Source organism: Propithecus coquereli, unplaced genomic scaffold (assembly GCF_000956105.1).
Source record: "Propithecus coquereli isolate 6110/MARCELLA unplaced genomic scaffold, Pcoq_1.0 Scaffold259, whole genome shotgun sequence".
In the NCBI taxonomy this organism is placed as follows: Eukaryota; Metazoa; Chordata; class Mammalia; order Primates; family Indriidae; genus Propithecus; species Propithecus coquereli.
In genome coordinates this window covers 297,616-306,210 of record NW_012148163.1, presented here as the reverse complement: position 1 = coordinate 306,210, position 8,595 = coordinate 297,616, and positions in this window count along the sequence as shown.

Genomic DNA, 8,595 nt, shown 5'->3' with positions numbered 1-8,595 from the left:
CTTACTGCTGAATAAGATAAAATGATCATTATTTTAAAATATTTTGGTGTTCCACCTGGAAAATAAATATATGAGATTAACTGGAAAAAATCATTGGAATTCAGATTAAATTACTTAATTCCAATAAACAAAAGTCAATAGCTTTCATATATTCTTGCAATTACCAATTAGAAAACAAAATAGAAAAAGAACCCACTAACAGAAAATGGAATAGAAAACTAACAAGAAATCTCCAAGACCAATAAAAAGAAAACTACAAAACTTTATTGAGAGAAATAGATAAGACTTAAGCAAATGGACAGATATACCCATGTTCTCTAATGAAAATGTAAACATTGCAAAAATTTCAAAGCTCCCTAAATTAATGGATAAACTTAGAACTTAACAAAGCAATTTTGAAACTTATCAGAAAGATTAAATGACCCAGAAAAAAATAGCAAGAACAATTCAAACACAAAAATAATGAGAAAAAAATGTTAACTGCCAGATGTTAAAATATAAGATTAAGAGCAAATTAATGAAATAAACTAATGGATTCTCAATTTCCTATCACTGGAAGTGTTCAACTGAGAGATGTAATAGAAGGGGTACAATAGAGAGAATCTTATTGGGCCATAAGTTGTTCTGTAAGATTTTTAAGATTCCCACAACTCTAAAATTCTGTGCCTCTATGCATTAACAATGATGATACATCAGATATTTCTGAAAAACATTGTTTTACAGTGACACATTCTTATTTAACCTCAAGTCATAAAAGTAGGTTCCTGCTAAGCCTGCCAGCCTTTAACTAGGGTGTCCCAACATAGCACAAACTGCAACCCACACATCCCCAGGGAGTGGCCCATCTTCTGGTAATAAGCAGGAGGTCCAGAAGCCTAGTCTATCCCCCTCCAACAGGTGGAAGCCACCACCTCTTTATTATAGCCCAGTGGTCCCTTATCATTCATAAATATCTTAGTGAGGGGATAGGAGTCAGGACTCCTAACTTCAATTCAATTCCTTTCCGACTGAATGGGGTGTTAGAAAGGAACCTATCTTGTCTGAAGCACAGAATCTGGGCAAAATCCTTAGCTCACTATGCAGGTAAAGGTGCTGAGATTTTGGCCATCCTCACAGTGGTAAATCTTTGAGGGTAGCTGCCGAAACTCCTTCTGTTAAAGTTCATTCAACTTTGTCATCTAACAGATACCAGGTGGCAGCTATCATGGTTGCCACGAAAGACACAGGCTCCATAGAGGTGATGTTCCTGAAGGTTGGGCCCAGCATACAATGGTGGAGGCTGTGTCCCCTGCTCTGGAGCCACTGTGGATGCTAGGACAGAGCCCATCGGCAGCACTTGAGGCAAAGGCACACACACACACACACACACACACACATACACACACAAAGTGTCGTGCTCAGAAATGGGCCCCTCTCACCCTACCAGACTAAAGCACAAAGTGTTAATCACCAGTGTTAGCCTTTCAGTTTACCACTCCCGCTCCGACATACTCAGGAGCACAAGCCAGCACCCAGAGCCCTTGGTCCATATATTGTCTAGTACTTTCCACTTTGGGGCTGCAAAATCTTACTTCCTCTAACTTGCCAGGGAAGCCACATTTCACTCCAGGTCTAATGCTCGCAAGGTGTCCTCCACCCATCATCTTAAAGACGACAATGTTCCATGATTCCAGAGGAATTTCAGGCTCCCAAATTTACTGTGACACACAGACAACTTTCCTCACTAAAGAAAATGAAACTAAGGATTTCCACTTTTGTCTCCTACCAAATCCCACTATAACATACCCATTTTGGAGGATCTTGTTACACTTCCCCAAAAACATATCTACTGAATCAAACTTCTTGGAGACTGAGTCCAGGAATAGCTATATCTTTTAACAATCTCCCCATGAAACACTTAAAACATTCAAGTTTGAGAATCACTGCCCTATGCTTTAATTACTTTACCATTATCTCTTTTCCCATTTCATCAGCATAAAACAATATTACATTAACCCATTTATACTTTTTATTTCTATGGCTTCAGCAAAAATACCTTATGCAATTTGAAAGAAGGAGAATACAAAGACAAGCAGCAGAAACGATGGCAGTGGTGGTGGTGGTGGAGATAGCTACCAGAAACGGGAACAGCAAATTTTGGACTTTCTTGTAGGAAAAGAAAGTTAGCAACAAGGAGAAGGGAGAGAAGATGGATCCATAAACTGAAGAGTAGAGGAAAACTACTATCTCATAGATCAGTTTCTTCACCCCTGCAAGTTCAAACAACAACAACAAAAAAAAAACTTTACATCTCTTGCTCCAACTTCTATGCATGTTCTCTTCATTAATTCATTAATTTAGCAGGTTATGCCAGGCACTGTCTCATGTTCTGCTTATTCAACAATGAACAAAACAGACATGGTCACTATCATTATGGAACTCACTGTCTAGTAAGGGAGATAAGCATTAAACAAGTAAACATACAAAGTTTAAAAAGTGCAATAAATTCTAAAAGTCAGGAGTGGGTATGATATGAATAAAAGAGAATAATGTGAAAAGGTGTAAGAGAAGGCCTCTATGAAAAAGTGACATTTAAACAGATTTATTAGATTATAGTGAACTAGGTGGACATATAGAGGAAGAAGCTCAGAGTGTTGGGGAAGAGAGCCATAGGCACAATGTAAAGCAAGTGCAAAGGCCCTGAGGTAGAAACAAGAAGCTTAATGCCTTAATGTCTGAAAGATAGAGTAGTTGGAGAAAATGAACAAGAGGAAGAATGAAGAGAGATGATATTGAATAAATACTCATAGATCAAATCATACAGGACCTTGAGGCCATTATCAAGCTTTTGGGCTTTAAGTGCCATGGGAGTTAGTTACTAAGAGGTTTTAAGCCTGGATGGTTAATCCTTTTCTTTTTCTAAAATCACTCTGGTCACTACATGGAAAATGGATGGAGGTAGTCACGAAAGGAAATAAGGTGAATATGCTAGGCAAGGGATGATGGTAGTTTGTATAACCAAGTTTTCTTGTGTGACAAATTGGGTAGAGAGATTATATCAATTACTAAATGGAAATAATACAGGAAGAGCAGGTTTGAGGGTTGGAATTCAAAAGTTTGGTCTCGGACACATTATATTTGAGATGCTTGTGAGAAATATGAAAAAGATAGGCAGTGTAATATAGGTATCAAGAGAAGAAACTCTAGCCTGAGCTAAAGATAAGAATTTGAGTCATTTGCCTAAAAGTGCTACTGGAAGCCATGGGAATGCATGAGATTACCAAAGGAGAGTGTGCAGGGAGGGAGGGAAGGAAGGAAGGGAGGGAGGGAAGGAAGAAGCAAACTAGGATGGAGCCTTGGTAACTCCAACATTAGAGGTCTGTGGAAAAAGGGCCACTTCTATCTAACTAATCCCAAAAAATGTAGTATCAGTGAGCCACGCCAAGTATGTCAACCAATAGATGAGAAGACTAAGAGCCCCTATTGTAGGGTAAAGTGTAAACCCTCAAGTTGTGTGTGCCATACTGTTAACAGATAAATTTACAGCTCTATGTACATCACAGCCCATTAAATGTGGTTCAGTTTTGTATATCAAACACTATACAATAATCCATATACTTTGTATGCATTAGAAGACACTGGGCTTTGGAGAACAATGGCTAAGCACAAGGTGCAAAGTTTAAAAAACCTTGGTGCCAAGCAGCGGTGCCAGCAGCCCTCTACCAGCAAGAAACAAGGACAGCAAGGGATGCCACACTCCAAATCCCAGCATGTAGAAGACTGATTCCTTCCTTCTCCCACTTTGAACTAAATAAGATCTCAGGATTCTTTGCCAGTTCTAGGTGGGGAAGCCTCAAGAAAAAGAAGCTAGATTTTGGCTAATAGGGCAAAAGAGTACTCAGGTGAGATATGATCATAAGTGTACCCAGAGCTGATAGAATGGATCATATGGGTTAAATATATAACTAGCGTATTAAATTAGCTTACTCAGTAGGGTACAACCTAAATATACTTCTTTTTTTCTTACTGCTATCTTTCTAGTCTGTTCTATTGTATCTCCCATTCCTTTGGTAGGTTGCGGGGCGGGGGGGAAGCTCTTATTTCATGAACAGTGGAACAAGAGTGTTTCCTAACGACTAGGGCTGAAATGTAGGAGGTACAGGCAAAAGCATCTTAATAGGACCCTGTCCTTCAAGGGCTGCCTGCAGGGGTGAGGCCACAGCATCAGGGAGAAGCTGTACAGATGTACTGAAACAGGAAGTCGGGGTCATACCTTCTAGGCTAACAAATCTCTTCCAATAAATCCTCCTCAAGATCAGTTTAACTCTCAGATTCTCTCTTACTTGTGACCATTATATTGCATGTAGCCTTGGCTACTTCTTAGCAAGTGATTTCATTTAGAATGTTTGGGATCTTGTCACGTATTATTTTCAACATTGAGTTTCCATCCAGAACTCCTAAACAAGATGGTAACCGGTTAAACAAATCCATTGTCATAGAAGATATTATCTCTATTTTCCAAATGAGAAAATTGAGAAAATTGAGGCTCAGAGTATGTGACTTGCCCCAGCCACAAGTCTAACAAGTGACAGAACAAGATTTACACTAAGCTCTGTTGAACCCCTAAATTGTTTCAGTTGCACTGCAGTGATCTGTGTTTAAGAAATCAAGCCAAGGCCGGGCGCGGTGGCTCACACCTGTAATCCTAGCACTTTGGGAGGCCGAGGCTGGCGGATTGTTTGAGCTCAGGAGTTCGAGACCAGCCTGAGCAAGAGTGAGACCCCATCTCTACCAAAAATAGAAAGAAATTAATTGGACAGCTAAAAATATATAGAAAAAATTACATGGTGGTGCATGCCTGTAGTCCCAGCTACTCAGGAGGCTGAGGCAGTAGGATTGCTTGAGCCCAGGAGTTTGAGGTTGCTGTGAGCTAGGCTGACGCCACGGCACTCACTCTAGCCCGGGTAACAAAGTGAGACTCTGTCTCAAAAAAAAAAAAGAAATCAAGCCAGATAGAGTATAATTTAGAACCTATCCATCATATTAATTAATTAATTAGTTAATTTGCATGTAAGAGATTAAAGTACTGACTTTTTTTTCAACCAGGGTTATGGATCAGAACCACTTTTTAAAACTATAGATGCCAAAACCTCCATCTTAGAATTCTGATTCAAAGGTCTGAGACAAGGTGTGTTAATCTGTATCTATTTTAATATTTAATGTGGAAACTCCTGGGTTAAATATTCAACTTAAATTTAGTATGTTATGTGAAATTGTCTTAGAGTCTACTGGAGCTTTTAATGAATAAACTTGTTAACAACTCTGCAAACTTAGAAGTGGAAGCAGATAAAGGACATTTGTTTAAGGTAAAATGGGAACAGGAAATTATATTGTTAGAGTACAAATCACTCAGGCACACAAAGAATAAAGAGGGCTCTTTCTGTAAGCAAATTACAAAACCTGCACAGAGGCAAGTAAAGCAGTGATTATGGACTTGAACTAACTTGACATCTGCCTGAATTCTGTCTGAATTTGATCAAAGTATAGCATAGGTAAGTTACTAATATACCTTACTCACATCTTCATCTATTCAAAAGCAAAGGAAGAACTACCAGGATTTCTTACTGAAAATGGCATTCACTAACATTCCTTAATGTTGCCTCTCCTATCTTTTTACTAACGTACTTACACAAACATAGGGAAAGATGAAAACACACCACCACCTGAAATTAAAATTGACAAACAACTTAAAGCTAACATCTCAAAAGAATCTCCACAAGGCACAGGAGAGATTAATTCAGTGGAAATGGAATGCCTAAGTACATTTTTTTTCCTCAGCCTGTCCTCCAAGCATAATTCTGAGAAGTGGATTCAGTCATGACTCAAATGGACAAAGAGACTGAAAAATAACAATCCAACATCTTGCCTATTGAAAAAGAATTTGGGTAGATACCACCTCTTTCAAAAATGAGTAAGGAGAAAAGAACCAACATGAGACCTATAAAATATTATTTCTCAATAAACTTAAGATTGTTGATTTTTTCTAAATACCATTTTATCTGTATCCCACACGTTTTGATATGTATTTTTATTATTGTTTAGTTCTAAAAAGTTTGCAACTCATGAGAATGAGTTTTCAGTTTCCAAACACTTTTTTTATTCTATTTTCCTTTTATTAATTTCTAATTAAATTGTTTTAAGATATGGGAAAATGCTCCAAATGATGTCCAGTTTTTGAAATTTGTTGAGACTACTTAAGAGCTAATATGTGGTCAATGTGTACTTGAAAAAATATGTTTTATCTTGCATGTTTGATTCTTATGATTTATCTTTAGGTCAATATTATTGACCTATAGGCAGTTCAGAGATAACATAAAGCAGAAAAATTACAAAACCCCATAATACCAAGAGTAAACAGGAAAGTTAAACTATGGACCAGACAACCTAGTTTCAGATTTCAGAGGGAACATGGCCCTACCAACAACTTAATTTTGGACTCCTATCCTCTAAAACTGAGACAACAAATTTCCGTTGCTCTAAGTCACCCAGTTTGTGGTACTATGCTCCATCAGCCCTAGGAAATTAACACAGAGATGTTTGCAGATACTCCTTAGTGAACATAAAGAGTCCACAATAGCATCAAAATGCAGAAAAATTCAAAATAATATTTTTAAATTAAAAGTGGGATGAAGATCTAGCTAGAAACACTGAATGTCAGAATAAAATTGAGTGAAAAATTAGAATCCATTTGTACTCATTGCTGCTTAGCCCTGAAAAGTCAAAAATGATCCAGAATGGTATTTTAGTATTTTTAAATTCCTAAATTTAGTAGAGTGAAAATTTAGTAAACAATTAGTCTTTGTCTAATGTATGCCTGTCCTCTTTGCTCTTAGAAATTCCTTTTAATGCATTAAGTATGTATGGTACCCTTATTAAATCTTAAATTACCTAGTGAGCATATATGTGTGTGTGTGTGTGTGTGTGTGTGTGTGTGTGTGTGTGTGTGTATGTATGTGTGTATTAATATATAGCCACATAAAACTTGAAGAAGGTCAACCAAGCTTTTCCTTTGGATATCAAGTCAATGGTTTGTTTTATTCTACTCATAATGAAATTGAGCAAGGGATAATTACTAGTGAGGAAGATATCAGCAATCATTTTTTCAAAGGAAGAAAATACAATTTGGAAATAAGAAATGAGTATATGACAAACGGAGCAATTACATTCCTTTTTAATAGTGTATAAAAACATGTACATCATTAACCCTTGTTATGATATCATGTGAATGAAATGACGTCATTTATTTCTTATATGACATCACTAAATTATTTAGACTAATCTTTTAAGATTATGAACTGGCCATTATCAGCCTGACGGCTTTTTTAAACGCATAATTGCATATGATCTTTATATATAAGGATAGAGTTCAAATGTTATCACTTTAGTCTTATTTTTGCTCTCTTACCTATTGAATGGCAGGAAAGAAACTTTCTCATTTTCAAATAAAAATTTTTTAAATGGCAGATTTCATTCTTTAGAGTAAATTAATTCATAAAAGTTAAAACTCACCATAATACAAAAATAAAGACAAAAATGGTGTGAAGCATGCAACCAGTTGTATTCTTAGATTTGGCACTCCAAAAGAGTTCTGCTATGGAATATATATTTGACCCTGCTCTTTCCTAAAGGGATGTAATTTTTTCTCAGGAAAAAAAGCACATCTGTATAAATTCTTTAAAAGAGTTTGAGTTTTTACTTTAAATGGTTATTGTTGCAACAACATAAGAAAATTATTCTCGAGAGGGGGAAAAATGGCAGATTAGGAGTGACCTCCTTGCTCTCTGCTCCCAGAGTAGGAGGTGAAGAACACGGACAGCTACACACGAGTAAATCGCTCTCCCACAGGATCAGCTTCGTGAATCTGCAGAGAAGCAGCGAGGGACAAGCTGCACTGTGGGAAAAAAAAGGTGAACCGGAGAATCGACCACAAAATCCGGAGAATCGACCACAAAATCCGGAGAGCGTGGGATATACTGTGGGGAGCGGAGGGAGGGACGGCCATGCCCCTCGGCGCCGGGGCAGGGTGATCTGACCCACAGGAGGACAACTCTTTCACCAACCTCCACACCCTCACAGGCAGGGAGGCTCCTGAAGTCAGTGCGAAGTGGTAGCACGGGCCAACAGGCTGTGGGGACTAGAGACAGGAGCAGGAAACATTTTGAACTCTGTGGTGCGCCATGCTAGGTCTGCTTTGCGGGGGAGTGGGGAGGGACTTCTCTGAACGGACACTTCCCTGTTCGGACACTTCCCCATCGTACAGGAGAGGGTTTGGAGACAGGCTTCACGCCTCAGGACTCCGCCAGGACCAGATTGGGGGAGGTGAACACCATAAAGGAGGCTCTGCCCTCTGAAACCACCATAGTAGTCACCTCCAGCACCGGCTCTCAGAAGAGGGGCAGCCACCATTTTGGGAGTCCACAGCCTAAAATTACCGGGGCCTGTTGCCCAGGCAACCGTCGGAGTCAGCGCCCCCACCTGTGCCTGACCGAGCTGGCCCCGTCTTCCGTCGTCCCAGAGAAGCCGCTTTCTCTCCCAACCCTGCGAGACAGTCTTTCC